The 17,839-nt window shown below is 43.2% G+C and overlaps 1 long non-coding RNA gene across 1 annotated transcript in view; it reads right to left on the bottom strand.

The window, feature by feature from the left end:
* The window catches only part of LOC123844313 (uncharacterized), a 144,379-nt gene extending 127,398 nt beyond the window's left edge, over nucleotides 1–16,981 (bottom strand). The window contains exons 1-3 of the long non-coding RNA XR_010406031.1: nucleotides 15,562–16,981; nucleotides 10,784–10,942; nucleotides 3,321–3,442 (exon numbers count right to left, since the gene is read on the bottom strand). This is a non-coding gene — a long non-coding RNA (uncharacterized LOC123844313). The remainder of the gene's footprint in view (nucleotides 1–3,320; nucleotides 3,443–10,783; nucleotides 10,943–15,561) is intronic.
* Nucleotides 16,982–17,839: the final 858 nt, after the last annotated feature.

Raw genomic sequence — 17,839 nt, 5'->3', positions numbered from 1 at the left:
CCCAATGTGGGTACTCGATCCTGGGACTCCAGGATCATGACCCAAGCCGAAGGCAGTCGCCCACTGAGCCACCCAGGCGCCCTAATTATTTGTTTTTAATGCTTTTTTATTTGAAATAGTTTTAAGACTCACAAGAAGTTGCAAAAATAATAGAGTTCTCTGTACCTCCACCCAGCTTCCCCAAATGAGAACATCTTACATAACTATTGTGCACTGTCAAAACCAGAAATTGACATTGATAGAATATTACCAACTCGGCTAATAATCTCATTTGGATTTCACTATTTTGCTATACTTTTTTGGGGGTGGGTGTTCAGGATCTAGTTCTATGGAATTTCATTACATGTCTAAACATGGAATGTTTATTACATGTTTACATAAATGTAATAAATGTGTAACCACCACTGCAAGCAGGATATACATTGTTATTCTTTTAAAACATTTATGGAGGCCCAACTAGGCACTAGGCACTGTTAGGCAGTTTTACATAATAACCTCATGAGGTAAACTTACTATCCTCATTTTGGAGTGAGAAGACAAATATAAAAAGGGGAAAGCATACATCGTCCCTTCTTCCGTCCTTTACTATCAGGCATGTGACTAAGAGGAACTCTTGTCTAATGACATCAATTTCAACATGAGGGATTGATTTTCTTAATCTTTATATTGGGGCTTCATTAAGTCATAGCTCTTCAATTTTCAAATGTATAAAGAGAAAGTTCACACAAATTCAAGTTCACATCTCTTGATTTTTTTTTTTACTACTGTTAGACATGAAGCAAGTGAAGAGATCACAAAACAAAGAGGATCCATCCTGCAGCTCAGGATGGCAAATGCCCCAGGTCTTAAGTCCCTTTTGCTTTCCCTCAAAACCATAGCAACTCTATTTCTGTTCTTGCTTTTCTCCTGCACCCAGACAATAACATTTTTATCCTCTGAGGATTATTTCTAAAAATAAAATGGAAAAGAAGAAACATGGAACAGTCTCTATCTTTGGTTTGTAAATGTTACTTTTAACCTGCTATCTAGTTTAGTTCCCTACTAGAAAACACTCTGTCCAATGCACTGTCTTCAGGTGCCATGCAGTTAGAAAATGTATGACCTAATGCTTCATGTGCCCTTGTCCCCCTACCACTGGGGGTCCCATGAAGGAAACGCGGTGGAGCTCACTGGGGCTCAGCCCTGAGCTATGGGCCATTACTTCTTGTCTGACCTCCACCTCTGCCTTTCCTTTTACACCCAGTCCAGCCTAAACAGTTGGGACCTCACAGTTGAGTTTGTCTCCTACTTCACTGGCCACTCCTCTCAGTCCCTTTCCCCATTTCCTCGTCCTCTTTCTGACCTCCAAAGTTGCAGTCCCTGGGGACCATCCTCAGCCTTTTACCTAAGACAGCGATTCCCCCTCAACCAAGGGTGATTTTCACTCCAGGGGACATGTGGCAGTGTCTGGAGCCATTAGGGTTGTCACAACTGGGGATGGGGTGAGTAGAGGCCAGGGATGCTGCTAAACACCCTGTGATGTCCACTGTAGGATGCAACGGCCCCCCGACAAAGAATTATCCCTCCCCAGATGTTAATAGTGCCACGGTTATGAAATCTTGCCCTACAAGATCTTATTCAATGCTATGATACACCCAGATTCGGTCTACAAGCTGAGCACTTCTGAGTTGAATCTCTAGTCCGGCCTTCCCCTGCCGACTCCAGGTTCTCATATGCAACCGTCTTCATTTATGTCTATTAGGTGCCTCAAACTTAACTTGTCCACAACCAAACTCTTGCTGTACCCACAAACCTGCTTCTCCCCCAGCCTTCCCCATGTTAATGATGACATCTTCCAAGTAATCGTCTTAGATTTAAATTCCAATTTTATGGAAATCATTCCGTGCAGGCATACTATGAGTAGAATCAAAGAACAGCAGAGCTGTTAGGGATCTATCTAATTCAGGAGATGAGGTGAGCAAGACCCAGAAGTTCCTGAGATGTACCCAAGTCTATACATTAAGTTTGATGGTACGGCCAGAATGAGGATTATTGTTCCCTACAGCTTCTGTGTCCTAAAGGTTGTGAGAACTTTTCCTGTAGATGACTTGACTCTCTTAGGTAAAATATGCAGCTCAGTTGCTTTCACTTGTTTTCGTAAGTCACTGTGAGATAGATGGTTTCTTGGAGGGCACGGGTCAGCAAACTACAGCCTGTGGGCCAAACCTGGACTGCCACCTGTTTTTGCATGGCCCATGAGCAGAATGATTTTACCATTTTTTAAATAGTTTGGGGGGAAAATTCCAAAGAACGATGATAACACACGATATATGAAAATTATCTAGGGACACCTGGGTGGCTCAGTCGGTTAGGAGTCTGCCTTCAGCTCAGGCCACGATCCCAGGGTCCTGGGATCGAGCCCCGCATCGCATCGGGGAGCCTGCTTCTCCCTCTGCCTGCCTGCCTCTCTCTCTCTGACAAGTAAATAAATAAAATCTTAAAAAAAAGAAAACTATGTTAAAAACAAATTTTAGTGTGTGTACTGATAAGAGCTCAGAGTTTAGAGTTTAGAAAAAATAACAGCTTTCAACTTTGTCTCGGCTGACAGTATGATCTTTGAATATGATTCAACATCTGTGAGCCTCAAGTTAAATGAGGACAATAATACTTTCCTTGAAGGATTGTTAGGAGTATTAGAAGTAATGCCTGTAAAGGTTTGGAATATAGCTGGAACTCTACAAATACAATAATAATAATACTTATTAATATTATTATTATTAACACAAACTTTACCGCTCAAAATTTCCCCTTTAATATGCTTTGAGAATTCCTATGTCAAATGCCTTTTTCTGAAATCCAAGCAAATACACAACTTTAAACGACTGTCCCAGTCCCTTTCATCCATTAGTTGGGTGATGACAGAACAAGTTCTCATCACATCATGTTTTGACAGCGAACTGGAGGAAGGCTAATATCTTAATAATTCAAATGTCATTGTACCCAGTCATGAATTCCCGGAGTAATTGGTTTCCTGGAAAATGGTCTCCTGAGTGATAAAGGTGACCCACTATCTGAAACAGGAAATTATCATGACCTGCCCAATCCTCTTTCCAACTTTGTCATCCCAAGAATGTCACAATATAAGTTAACAGAAAATGGGGGAACTGACACTGAGTAAACAGCATGTAGAAATAGTCTCTGAGCTACCACAACCCCATCTTCCACACTTCCTGCAGGCCCCTTGGAGTGGCCATAGAAGCAGAGAATGGCCTTGATTTGTGACTGGCATCCCCGCAGGCTTCCAGGGGTAAGAGATGGGAGCATGCATGCCTGACACTCACCTTGCCCGTAGCCTCCACTGGGGCCTTGACCTCAGCCCTGGCCACCTCCAGTCCTTCAGAAGATTCTGCCATCCCTGGTGACTTCGCGGCCTCAGGCTTGTCTCCTGGCTTACAGCTCATTCCTGGAGTGGAAAAGAGGTCAACTCTAGCTCTTTTTCTTTGTGTGACCCCATCCTTTTGCCCTCTTGTATCCTGCCATTTTCTCCTGCTCTCTAAGGTAGTTTCGGCTAGATAGAGTGTCACTTCCAGCCTCCTTAGACTTCCTCTTCCTGCTGAACTCCCCTTTCTATGGTACTTTCTGGGATGATCCACATCTCTCACGAGTGACAGGATGTCATCTTGCTAATTAACATATGGCCTAATTATGGCTGTGTTACACTTTAGAGACAGAATCAAAGCCTGAAGTGACCTAAGTAATCAGGAGGGGCAGAGACAAATGAAAGCAGCAGCAGCAAAGTGGGGGGAGCCACTGACTTGGCCACGTCCCGTGAGGCTGCAAACAACTGGCCATGACTCAGGTGCATGGGCACCTTGGGATCAGCTCCAAGCAGGCTGCCGCCGGGAAAAGGGAGCATCCTACGTAGAACAAGATGGGATTTTCTTTCTTCCTCCTCTCTTCCTCCTCTCCTCCATCATCCCTGATGCAGAGGTGGTACTCAACAAGACAGAATGTCTGAACCAGAAAAAGCCATGCCCACAAGGTTGAATTTTCGAATAGTGCTGCAGAAGAGACAGGACAGACGGGGCGGGAAGGACGTGACAGTGTAACCGTTGTGCTGAGGTTGACACCGCTAGTAAGTGGTCCCTGCTCTGCTAGTCAGTTTGCCCTGGAATTAGGACAAACAAGGACATGATGTGTGCATTGGTTGGGTTCCCCCAGAACTCCGCTTTGGGTCAAGAATGTGAGTACAAGTCATCTATTTGGGATAGCTAGGAAACACTGGCAGGGAGTGAAAAACATGAGACAGGGGAGGGAAAGAAATCAATAGAAGGTATGTTAGCAAGCAAGTTAGCACTGTAGAGCTCAACCCTGCTGGGGAACTCAGGGAGACAGAGTACAACGGCACTTGGCCCAACTTCCCTGTAAGGGCAAAGAGTGAATATTTCAGGCTCTGGGAGCCACACAGCGTCTGTCGCAATGGCTCAATTCTGTCACTGTAGAGAAAAAGCAGCCATGGATAATACATAAACGAATGCACATGGCTGTGTTCCAATAAAACATTATTTACAAAACCAGGCAGCCAGCCCAAGAGCTGTAGTTTGTCAACCCCTTGCTGGAGAATAGTGTTTCTTAAACTCCCATGATGAACCAATTCTTAAAAAGTGCCCAATCCACTGCAAAACAAGACTTTTGTAAAAACAACAAAAATGAGTCACTAGAAAAATGAAATTTAAAAAAGACATACAAAAAATTCACTTTTTAATATTTTTTTAAGATTTTATTTATTTGACATAGAGCGAGAGAGCACAAGCAGGGGGAGCGGCAGGCAGAGGGAGAGGGAGAAGCAGGCTCCCCGCTGAGCAGGGAGCCTCATGCAGGGCTCGATCCCAGGACCCTGGGATCCTGATCTGAGCCCAAGGCAGATGCTCAACTGACTGAGCCACCTAGGCATCCCCACGTTTTGGGGTTTTTTTAATTATTAGAATCAAAAGACACGCTGTCTCTGTCCAATTACCAGAAGAGCTTCTAAATGCTTACTGTGAAGTTCTGCACCTAACATCACAGACAGCTTGGGCCCCTGACTTCAGCCATGGCCGTCACCACTATCCACAGCCCCACTGCCTTTCTTATCAGGTGAGGAGGCTGGAACAGTTATCCACTGACACCCGCCCAGCATTATCAAGAGCTGCTCCCCAGGATATGGACTCCCAGTCTTTCTAGCCTACCCAGCATACAGGCCAAGCACATCTCTGCAGTCTGAGAAGGTGGAGGAGCACGGGGCTCCTGAGAGGAAGCTGTAGGCATGTGTACAATGTATGGGAAGAGTGAGAACCAAGAGGTTGTAGACAGGGCACTGTCGGTGTTGCTCCACTGTGATGAGAGTAGAAAGGCTGCGGGTTTTGGAGGCAAAGAAATTGAGATGAAAGTCCTGGTTCTGCCACATAACCTCTGTCTCTCCATTTCCTTATTCTAAAAATGAGTATAGTATGGTAAGGGCTGGCTTGAGTTTTGGGGATTCTCTTCAAAAATTTTTTTTAGAGCAGTTTGAGGTTCACAGCAAAATTGAGAGGAAGGTACAAAGATTTCCCTTATATCCTCTGCCCCATATATGCATAGCCTCCCTCGTTATTAACACCCCACCAGAGTGGGACATGTGTTACAAATGATGAACCTACACTGACACATCATCATCACCAAAGTCCATAGTTTACCTTAGGATTCACTCTTGGTATTGTACGTTCTATTGTTTTTCACAAATGTATAATGATTTGTATCCATTATAGTATCATGAAGAGTATTTCCACTATCTTAAAAATCCTCTGTGCTCTGCCTACTCGTTCCCTACCCACTCCGCCCCACTGCTTGGCAAACACTGATCTTTCTACTGTCTCTATAGTTTTGCCTTTTCCAGAATGTCATATAGTTGGTCATACAGTATGTACCCTGTTCAGATTGGTTTCTTTCACTTAGTAGTATGCATTGAAGGTTCCTCCATGGCTTTTTATGGCTTGATAGCTCTTTTCTTTTCAGCGCTGAATAATATTCTATTGTCTGGATGGACAACTGTTTATTCATTCACCCATTGAAAGACATCTTAGTTGCTTCCAAGTTTTAGCAACTATGAATAAAGCTGCTATAAACATGTGTGTGCAGGTTTTTGTGTGGACAGAAGTTGTCAACTCCACTGGGTAAATACCAAGGAATTCAATTGCTGAATCATAAGAGTATATTTAATTTTATAAGAAACTGCCAAACTGTCTTCCAAAGTAGCTATACCATTTTACATTCCTACCAGCAATGAATGAGAGAGTTCCTGTTGCTCCACATCCTTGCCAGCATTTGGTGTTGTCACTGTTCCAGATTTTGGCCAAATAGGTGTGTAGTGGGAACTCGTTGTTCTCTGAATTTGTATTTCCCTGATGACATATGATACAGGGCACCTTTTATATGTTTAGTTCACCATCTGTATACATTCTTCAGTGGTGTGTCTGTTAAAGTCTTTGGCCCATTTTTTAATCGGGTTGTTTGTTTTCTTACTATTGAGTTTTAAGAGTTCTTTGTATATTTTGGATAGCAGTCCTTTATCAGATATGCCTTTTGCAAATATTTTCTCATTCTGGGTTGAATCTTAAATGGCATGACAAGCCCTAGCATAAGTGGAACATTTGGGCATATTAACAAGAGCTCAGTAATAACTCCTTCCCCAGAAAATTCCAAAATTACATAAAAAGTTAAAGCTAAGGGACACCTGGGTGGCTCAGTGGGTCAAGCGTCTGCCTCCAGATCAGGTCATGATCCCAGGGTCCTGGGATTGAGTCCCACATTGGGCTCCTTGTTCAGCAGGGAGCCTGTTTGTCCCTCTGCCTGCCACTCCCCCTGCTTGTGCTCTCTCTCTCTGACAAATAAATAAAATCTTTAAAAAAAGATTTTATTTATTTGTTTGACAGAGAGAGACACAGCAAGAGAGGGAACACAAGCAGGGGGAGTTGGAGAGGGAGAAGCAGGCTTCCCGCCAAGCAGGGAGCCCGAAGCGGGGCTCGATCCCAGGACCCCGGGACCATGACCTGAGCTGAAGGCAGATACTCAACCGAATGAGCCACACAGGCGCCCCACAAATAATATCTTAAAAAAAAAAAAAGGGCGCCTGGGTGGCTCAGATGGTTAAGCGTCTGCCTTCGGCTCAGGTCACGATCCCAGGGTCCTGGGATCGAGTCCCGCATCCGGCTCTCTGCTCCTTGGGATCCTGCTTCTCCCTCTGCCTCTCTCTCTCTCTCTCTGTCTCTCATGAATAAATAAATAAAATCTTTAAAAAAAAAAAAAAAAAAGAGGTAAAAGGTACCCAATGGATCATCTCCAGGAATCTCTATTTTTCTCCCTTATCCTCCATTTTACATCATTCAATTCTACTCACTCACCCAGGTTAAGTGTGGTAAAGGTGGCAAGGATGAATCATAAAAGGAGATGGGGCTGCAGCAGGAGCCTGGGAGAATGAATGGGATTTTAATAAGACAGAAAGAGGGAGGAGGAAGTCAAAATAGTAAATGTTTATTAAGCACCTATTACATTCTAGGCTTCACAGGGTATACATGTAAGAATAATGAACTGTTCTTATTTTTAAAGAATTTATAGTTTGATGAGGGTAGATAAAAGAAGTCATAAGATGATTAATGATATTCATTGATTGCCTACTAAGTCACAGGGATCTTGCTAGATCCTTTGTATACATTAGCTATAATCCACTTGACAACCATGCAGGAAGACACTGTTAACTTCATTCTAAAGAAGAAACTGATGCTCAAAGAGGATGAGTGACTCATTCCAGGCCATACAGCTAGTGAGAAACAAAACTGAGATTCAAACCCAGGGCTGTCTGATTCTAACACTCACACTCTTCATATACCAAGCTGCTGAGGAAAAGCTTGTAAGACAAATCACACATAATTTCACTGTGAAAACTGCAACCTGGACTGGGAAAAGATTACACAAAGACTTAAAGTGGGAAACAATCGATAGGGTAGATATGAAAGAAATGGCCTAAATATAATTTAAGTTTGTGAAAAATGGAAATAGGAAAAGTGGGATCACAAGATTGAGGGCTTTGACTGCAAGTCTATGGGTTTTGAAGGAGTTTGCCAAGGCAATGGACACTAGAAACTCTCAATAGGATTTTTTTTTTAAGATTTATTTATTTATTTGTCAGAGAGAATACAAGCAGGGGGAGCGGCAGGCAGAGGGAGAAGCAGGCTTCCCACTGAGCAGGGAGCCCGATGCAGGACTCCATCCCAGGATCCTGGGATCATGACCTTAGCTGAGGCAGACGCTTAACCGACTGAGCCACCCAGGAATCCCTCAATAAGATTTTTATAGGAGCTAGAAACAATAAATTAAGATTCATCTGAAAAAATCAATTGAAAATTAAATGAGGGGCGCCTGGGTGGCTCAGTCGGTGGTTGAGCATCTGACTCTTGATTCTGGCTCAGGTCGTGATCTCAGGGTTGCAAGATCGAGCCCTGCGGCGGGCTCCACTCTCAGCGGAGAGTCTCCTTGAGATTCTCTCCTTCTCCCTTTGCTCCCCCCATGCACTTGCAGTCTTTCTCTAAAATCAATCAATCAATCAATCTTTAAAAAATATTTCATGTGGACATAAGAGATTTTTTCCTTAAAATTAAAGAAAGAAAAACTGAAAGAAATTAAAAGTCCAAATGTAATTCTGATAGAATATCCTTAGAAAATAATGAAACATGAAAAAAGGAAATGCAGAAAGCAGTTCACACATCTGATGTTCAAACGAAGGTATGATTAAGTAATGACCGTACTTCAGCTCCACAGAATAATATATGGCCATTCAAATAATTATAAAAACTTTAGCAACACAGAAAAATATTTAGGCATGATATAACTATGAGAAATATGGTATATTACTTTTCTATTTCTGCTGTAACACATTACCACAAACTTAGCTGCTTAAAATAATGCACATTTATTATCTTACAATTTTGGAGCTCAGAAGTTCAACACAGGTCTTACTGAGCTAAAATCAAGCTGTCAGCTGGGCAGCATTCTTTTCTGGAGGCTGTACAAGAAAATCCATTTCCTTTTTACAACGTCTAGAGGGCGCCCACACCCCTTGGCCCTTGGCCCTACCCTCTGTCTTCAAAGTCCACCAAGGCTCATTGAGTCGTTCTCACATCACTCTGACTTACCTCCAGTCACATTTCCCTCAGAGTCTTCTGCTTCTCTCTTCCACTTTTAAGGACTCTTGTGATTACATTGGGCCCACCCAGATAATCCAGGGTAACCTCCATATTGAAGGTCAGCAATAAGCCAACTTCATTCCTTCCGCAGTGTTAATTTCCAAATTCTTATACAACCTAACAAATTACCAGACTCAAGGAATTAGGACACGAACATCTCTGAGAGTCCATTCTTCTGCCTATCACATATGGTTTCCAAGAGATAGAAAAATTTATATAAAAATGTAACTATATAATAGGGCAGTGGGACAGTGGGTAAATATTTGCTATTCTATTTTCCTAACCCTTTGCATTGTTATATTACTTCTATAAATCTTTTGCAGACAAAAGAGTGGTGGCTGATGGGGGCAAAATATGAGAAAGTTCTGCTCAATTTCAGCCTATTCGATGCTCTGCTAGCACATTATGATCTATTTCACTGCCGCTGTCCTTGCTTTCTTTCTGAACATTTTTAGATTCCTCTCAGTCCAGGACCAATAGGTGCAGCCCTGACCCATCGAGCTGGTCAGCAATTCTTGCCAAATAACCTCCAACCATACCCAGCACATGCACTTGATCACCATTCATTTTTCTAGACCTTTAAATATATATCTGGAGCCTTCCTATAAAAGTGCTCAACAGGGGTGGTGCTTTGGCCTTCCACATATTTGCTAGAGGATGCTGAAGGAAAAGAGCTCGCCAATGTGGGAGTTGAGAGAAGTGAGCAGGAAACAAGGAAGCAGGAAGGTAAGCAGATGTTCAGGCATTCACCTTCTTTATATTTTTCAGAACTAATATTCCAGAGTAGGGCCAAGTAGTATTTCAATTCAGGGAGTATTCAAAACCAGGCAAGTCACACGGAGGCAGGGGACAGCATAGAGCAGGTCACTGACTGGCAGGTACCAACCACAAAGTCAAGGCTCAGGGGGAGACAGCTCTAAAGGCTGCCATCACCTCCGACAAGACCGGAACAAGAAAAACAACTTCTCGGGGCTATCCAACCCTTGCTATTCAGTTTGTGGCCTGTGGGCCATGGTGCACTCATCACCTGGCACCATGTTAAAATGCGGATTCTGACAGAGAAGGTCTGCTGTGGGCCTGAGAATCTGTGAGAGTCCACACTATTAACAAACGACCAGGTGATGCTGATGCTGCGGGCCCATGGACCACAATCTGAGCGGCAAGGGTCACCTGGGAACTTGCAAGAACTACAAATATCCATGTCCCATCTCTGACCTACAGAATCAGGAACACCCTGAGGCTTCTTGGTTTTTTGTTTTGGTGACCAGAAACTTTAATTCCCCAAAATGGGAATTCTTAATTATTTACCTACAGGGTTTATAAGTCCTTTTGTAAGGAAAAACAAACAAACAAACAAAACTGATATGTCTCTACAATATAATTTGAGCACTAAATATACATTATGCTTGATACCCAAGTACAAAACATAAAAGGCCTTCCTCAGCTGTGGCTGATCTTCATAAATGGCACAGCCATTAGTCTGAAGACTATGGCAGGTCTTTTATGTGTATATGTGGTTTCCATGAAGGGATCCTGGTAAAAGATACCTTGCTTAGAAAGAAATCCGAGCTTTAGCTACCCAGAGGATGCTTTTACTCTGAAAGGGCAGCTGCGGTCCTCCAAGCTTTCTGGCATGCTCGCTTAGAACAGCGGTGGGCTGCAGGTGCCGTCATCCAGCTGAGTGGCAGGAACATCACTGCACCAGCCTGCAGATGCAGAGAGGGAGGAGAAATACAGGGTGCCAGGCTTAGGAGGGAAACAGGTGAAATAGGGAAAATTACCCTAGTGCACACAACCTTCTCTCCTGAGGAGTGTGATCAACGCAAAGATCATATCTGAAGCTACAGGAATTTCTTGCTTGTTTATGTTCCTTTAATATTTGCTTACATCTCAATATTTACCACAAACATGGTCACAAAATTGGTATGTAGGTATCTGTCTCATCCCTTGGACTCTGAGAACCCACATCCTCCGAATCTTGTACGTGGGCACTCTCCATATGTATGCCAACCCATAAGACAGGTGTTAATAACATTAATTTACACAGGCAAACATGTTTTGGGTTAACTTTTCAAAAGATCTTAACAACTGGGTATATAAGTGCCCTCTCACTGAAATGATATTAATTTTTTTGTCTTTGCATATACTATTTTCTCTGCTGAAACAAACAGGGGGAAAAAACAGAAGTATTAAAAATTTACTAAGAGAAAAATATGCCTCTCTGGATTAGTTTAGCCAAGACGGAAAACCCTTCGTAACATTGCATGTTAATCTGTATTAATGTAAATCATAAATTATAAGTTGCATTTGAGCTAATTTGCATTATTCTGACCAAGTCAGAAAGCTAGGATTCAGTTATCTGAAGCAAAATCATGGTTTTGGTGTTTGGGAGTTTGAGAAGTCTATTTTTACATCCAACAGAGCTAACTGTTGAATATTAAATCTGTCCTAAACAATACCTCTGTAGAGAATTATTGATTTAAAATACAATAAAATCGGGGCACCTGGGTGGCTCAGTTGGTTAAGCGTCGGCTTTCAGCTCAGGTCATGATCCCGGGATCCTAGGATGGAGCCCCTCATTGGGCTCCCTGCTCAGTGAGGGGCCTGCTTCTCCCTCTCCCTTTGCTGCTCCCCCTGCTTGTGCTTTCTCTCACTCTCTCTCCTGCTGTCAAATAAATAAATAAAATCTTTAAAAAAATTAAGTACAGTAAAATGTGTTGAAAATTCTATGGGGCGCCTGGCTGGCTCAGTCGGTGGAGTGTGCGCCTCTTGATCTCAGGGTTGTGGGTTCAGCCCCATGTTGTGTGTAGAGATTACTTAAAAAAATAAAATCTTTTAAAAAATCTATTGAAACGGGGCGCCTGGGTGGCTCAGTTGGTTAAGCGACTGCCTTCGGCTCAGGTCATGATCCTGGAGTCCCGGGATCGAGTCCCGCATCGGGCTCCCTGCTCGGCAGGGAGTCTGCTTCTCCCTCTGACCCTCCCCCCTCTCATGTGCTCTCTCTCATTCTCTCTCTCAAATAAATAAATAAAACCTTTAAAGAAAAAAACAAAATCTATTAAAACGCTTAACAACTTTAAACTACAAAACTTGTCCCTAAGGTACATCTAATATACATAAATCAGATAATTAACATTTCTTAGTAACAGAGTTAATAACATCACCAAGTGTTTGAATTTGAGGCACGGGAGTTAAAAACAAGGGGAAAGACTCCATCATCTTATGGGGCAATGACCGTGTAAGACTTTTAATCTGACTAAAAGTGATCAGATTATTTATATTTTGATAGATAGCCACAGGTGTCAACAGCTCAGTTAAGCTGGGGAACACCAACGTGGCCCTGAGAAAATGCATCAGGGGCCTGCGCTCGTACCCGCCTTGTTCTTCCCTACTCCTTCTCCCCCAGCTCAGGAAATGGTAACTCTTCTGTGGTTTAGGACAAAAACCATGCAGTGATAGCTGATGCTTCCCTTTCTCTCACATCCAAACCTTGAGAAAATTCGGTGAGGTCTGTCTTCAGAATATATCCAGAATGTTCTCCCCAGCTTCCTTGCTATCACTCGTGATTTCCAGCTTGGATTATTACAATATTTAATCCTAAAGTGTTCCTCCATCTACCCATCCAACAACTACTCATCAACAACCACTTAAACCAGACATTCGGTACTTAAGTACACAGAGATTGCCCTGTTGGCTTCTACAAAAGGAATATCTCTTAGCCATCCTGAATCTTCCTACACTGTCTTGTTCTAGGACACAACTGCCACAGCACTAAACAGTCAATACCGAGAAAATGAATGACTAGGTAAGGAGTCATTTTTCAAGTTGGGATTTCAGTACTTCACTTCTAAAGCAGACTAAACTGGAGCATGTAACAGATACGTCATTAACAGTATTCTACTCGATCACTCTCACTAAATGATTTTTGGCACAGAACTCAGAAGGAATAGAAAGAATTGAATGACATTACTATATTAACATTCTTTTTATTCCTCTCAATTTAAATGAACAAGATGTTTTGGCTTTACATCTCTAAAAACAAGAGAGAGAAAGAACTCTGTCACGTTCTAGCAATGAATAATATCCATCCATGGAAACCTAAGCTAAATGATAAAAAGCCCAATCTCATTAAGAAATACATTTAATAGGGGCGCCTGGGTGGCTCAGTCGTTAAGCGTCTGCCTTCGGCTCAGGTCATGATCCCAGGGTCCTGGGATCGAGTCCCAAGTCGGGCTCCCTGCTCAGCTGGAAGCCTGCTTCTCCCTCTCCCACTCCCCCTGCTTGTGTTCCCTCTCTCGCTGTGTCTCTCTCTGTCAAATAAATAAATAAAATCTTTAAAATAAATATTTAAAATGCATTTAATAAAATATTACTTTGATAATTATTCAAAATTGTGATATTTATGATCAGCTATGTACTAATAATAGTTGTACAGGTTTCCCTCACTATCTGAAAGTAGAGCATTCCTATGAAAACTTTTGTAAGCCAAAATGGCGTAAAGTGAAGAAGCAATTATCATTAATTTACGTTGAAAATTTTTTGAGTGTTCCCAGACCCAAAAAACCCACCTCTCTTAGGCTTTTCTGATACCTTAGAACATATCTCGCCAATAGATGCACAAAATAGATGAAGATACACCACAGATGCTGACAGATAACAGTTCAAAAGCTATGGGCTACTAGATGCTGATGCTGGGTGTAATTCCCGTGGAAGGGGCTTGGTGGCGCCACTCTCGCTCAGGGTGCACCGGGCTTGCTGCAAAAAGCTGAACGCTATTTTTGCTTTTCACCTTTTTTGTAAAAGCGAAAATTCTCTACGGGTTTTTTCAGTTAGCAAAACTAGTACTAATGTAAGTCTTTCGAAAAGCAAAGTGACATAATGTAAACTTTCAAAAAGCAGACGATACCTGTAATGATTTTTAAAAAAATGTTTCTCTGGATTGACTTAACATTTAGAACCTTATGATCACAAGATACTCAATAAATTTAAATATACACACATTTTTGCTGCAGGAAAGAATGATAACCAATAAGACTTTCATTCTTGGGGCGCCTGGGTGGCTCAACCGGTTGAGCATCTGCCTTTCCGCTCAGGTCATGATCCCAGGGTCCTGGGATGGAGCCCCACGTTACCGGGCTCCCTGCTCAGAGCAGAGCCTGCTTCTCCCTCTCCCTCTGCCCTTCTCACTGCTTGTGCTCTCTCTGTCAAATAAATAAAATTAAAAAAGAAAAAAAAAAAGACTTTCATTCCTAAAGCCACACTAAGTGAGAGTAGAATTCTGTAGGTCAGGGTTTCTGACATCTCGGGCTGGTTAATTCCTTGTTGTTGGGAGTTGCCTTGTGCACTGTAGGATGTTTTGCAATATCCCTGGCCTATTCCGTCTAGATGCCAGTGCCCCCCACTCCCTAGTTAGGACACCAAAAATGTCTCTAGAAATTGCCAAATGCCCTCTGGGAACCCCTTGTCCCTAAACCAGAACGACAAAGAATAGCAATACAATGTAAAGTTTTGACTATCGAAGAGCTAGTTCCCTTTTTAAAAATGGATGATGGGTGTCAAAATAATTTAATTCTATTGCATACATTTACACAAGAGTGTAAAATGACATTTTATAATGCACTGGAATTACTTACCATTATTTAAACTTATGGGAAGAATTTTAAATGTTAGCTTAAAATCCATTAGCCAAAAGCATTCTGTATTTTATAAGATAGGTGGGTAATGTACATTAACATTCACTTACTGAGCTTTTCTGAAACCCTAATACAGTCCTTTAAAACACTCTTGAGTTTATCTCCTATAGCTCTAAGCCTTTTTCTTCCCTTGAGGAATGTATTAAGTTCTTGAAGACTATCTTTCTTCATAAAAATGTAGAAAACTGAACTGAAAAAAAAATAAGGGCTTTTAAACAAATGTAAAATACTTAGGTACAAAGCCAATATTTTTCAAGATTCAATTTGTATAGACTAGTAACCTTTTCTACTTCCACTCTCCAAATGATGCCTATACAATTCCAAGGATTTGGAGACTGACAACAGTTTAAGAATTCTAAAAATCTTTTCCATACACTTCTTCCTTAATCCTGTTACTACCCACCTAAATAGTGTCTCACTAAGCCCTAATTCTCTCAGCCCAGTTTACTGACAAGAATGCCAATGGAATCATTCATTCTAACCAAAAAATGAAAATGTATGTAGTGCTTTTATTATTTCAAAGCACTATGTGTTTAATTCCACATAAGTTATCTAGTATTAATTGAACTTATCTACAGGACAGGTAGAAAAGATGTTAGAGGTAAGAAAATCCCAATTTAGTAATAACTTGCCTAGTTTGCAATTCAGCAGCATTTAGCAGAGCTGACATTTCCAGACCAATTACACCAAACTCTTTTCTTAGGAAATCCTCATTTGAGATTCTAATCACAACTTCACAACATCTGGAGTTTTGAGGCGCTTGAAGGCAAGTTAAATCAAATTATTGCCAAAGGTGGCAGAACGTCCTCAGTTGTAGCAGCCACGATTCTTAAGTAGTCACTCTGTACAAGGCTTTGAAGACAAATCTTCCAATCTGTATTCAATGTAATATCATTTAAAAATCACTTTAACAGTAAATCTATTATCCAAATGTCCTAAGGTTTTTTTCAAAGTTTGAATTGTTACATCACAAAGGACAAAACAGTAACCTCAACAGGGCTTCTCAAAAGGATGATTCTGTCTTTTACAACCAAATAACTGTTGAGAATCATACAGATAAACTGATTTTGATAATCCAGTATAGATCTTTCTTATTCAGCCCCAGCAGAGCTGATCTATACCGGGTAGTTACTAGGCTCTTCTAAAAACCATTGTTCAATCCCTAAAATTAACTCAGTTAAGACCCAGATAATGAATACCGTTAGCAGGAACCACTTGTTCCTCAAAATAACAACTACTCCTCATTGTAACTATTGTAGCGCTAAAACTAACAAAATGCCTTGTAATTATATATTCGCAGCTATTGCTAAAGAGTCCAGGTCCCCTAAAACTTATACCAACACAGGGCGCTGTAGTTCAAAATTTCCGAAGTTTGTTTTTTGCTTTTTGTTTTTTCTCAGGGTGGAGTAAATCTTAGACAACGTGCCCACGTGTAGCGCCAGGCGGCCACCGGTCCCCAGGGCTACCGCCACAGAACCGCTTCCTGGCCCGCGGGGTCGGCTGGAGCCCGGAATGGGGAGGAGCGGGGGCAGCTGCTGCTCCGCAAGGACCGCGCCGGGACCGCGCCGGGACATTCACTTCGCCGAATACAAGGAGACCGCTGCAGCGGGGCCGGAAAAACCGGCGATGAGCCAAGCAAACCTGCACTTCTTTTTCCTCCTGCCCAGGGAGGGAAACTTAAGATGTCTCCACAGATACGTCAGACGCCACACAGCACGCCTTTCCCACGCTCTGCGCAGGCTCGCCCTAGACCTAGAGACTCCGCCCCGCTCCGCCCCGTGCGCAGGACGGGATGACGTATCCGGCGCAAGACGGACGTTCCCCGCCCATGCTGCGCGCGCCGGCAGGAGGGGAGGAGCTGCAAAAGGCTTCCGCCATTCACTTTCCTTTTTTCCCCTTCAAAGGACCCTTTCCACAACGGCGAGAGACAGGCCCTAGTAAAATTTGACAATCGTAAAAGATGAACTATTACTAAATGTCACTTCGCCACCAGAGCTCGCGAGTATCTCCCTCCTGCGGAAGCTCGCGCTCCGCTCCCACATAGCCGCCCCCGAGACCGCCCCGCCAGCCCGCGCAGGCGCTTTCCGGGCAGCGCCCAGCGCGCGCCCCGCCCCACCCCGTCAGCTCCGCCAGCCACGCCCCCTGGCCGCCCTCCGTCTTCCTGGGAAACCGGCGCGTGGGAAGTGGGGCGAGCGGCTTCAGGGAACGCCGGCACCTTCTCTTTCCCGGCTTCCTACACTGTTGCTACTTTTCGGAGTGAGGTCTGCTACCTTCTCTTCTTCCGTGCGTCCCTCCTTTCCTCCGTAAGGCGCCTGCTCGCTCAGCAGGCGGTCCCCGCCACTCTCGTGCCCGGCTAATCTACTCTTTTTCTAAACCCTCCGGGTGATTCTGATGCATGCTCGAGTGAGAACTACTGGTCTAAGGAATTTAAGGCTTCTCTGCAAATCCAACCCCCTTCTCCCCCACACGCCATCTAGCAGGGGATCTTAGGACGGACGCCACTGGCCACATGACCAAAGGGTGAACACGGAGCAGGGGAGGACCATTGAACCTCCCCTTCTCTCGCTCAGCGTCAGTTGCTGTTGGAGCAAGAGTTTCAAGCAGCAGTTCCCCTCTACAGCACCCCAACATACTACTCTGTCACTAAAATATTAGAGCAGTTTCAAGGTAGCTCTGAAAAGCCTCTCTCCTTCCTCTCATTTTCATATGAATCTGGAGTGAAGTGTGCCATTGCCCACTTTATGCAGAGCACAGGTTGTGTGTGTGACATTACGTCACATGGGTGATGTGATCATTTTTGGGTGTTCGAAGTGAAGGGATTGGGAGCCATTGATCCATAAACAGTGATCCTCCAGCAGGACTTAAGCTCTAGGGCAGCTGCTCACACTTCAATGTGCATGAATCCCCAGG

Source organism: Mirounga angustirostris, unplaced genomic scaffold, assembly GCF_029215605.1.
Source record: "Mirounga angustirostris isolate CCGP_5_RB_7025 unplaced genomic scaffold, mMirAng1.0.hap1 SCAF_11, whole genome shotgun sequence".
Taxonomy (NCBI): Eukaryota; Metazoa; Chordata; class Mammalia; order Carnivora; family Phocidae; genus Mirounga; species Mirounga angustirostris.
This window is presented reverse-complemented; position numbering and strand designations above follow the sequence as displayed.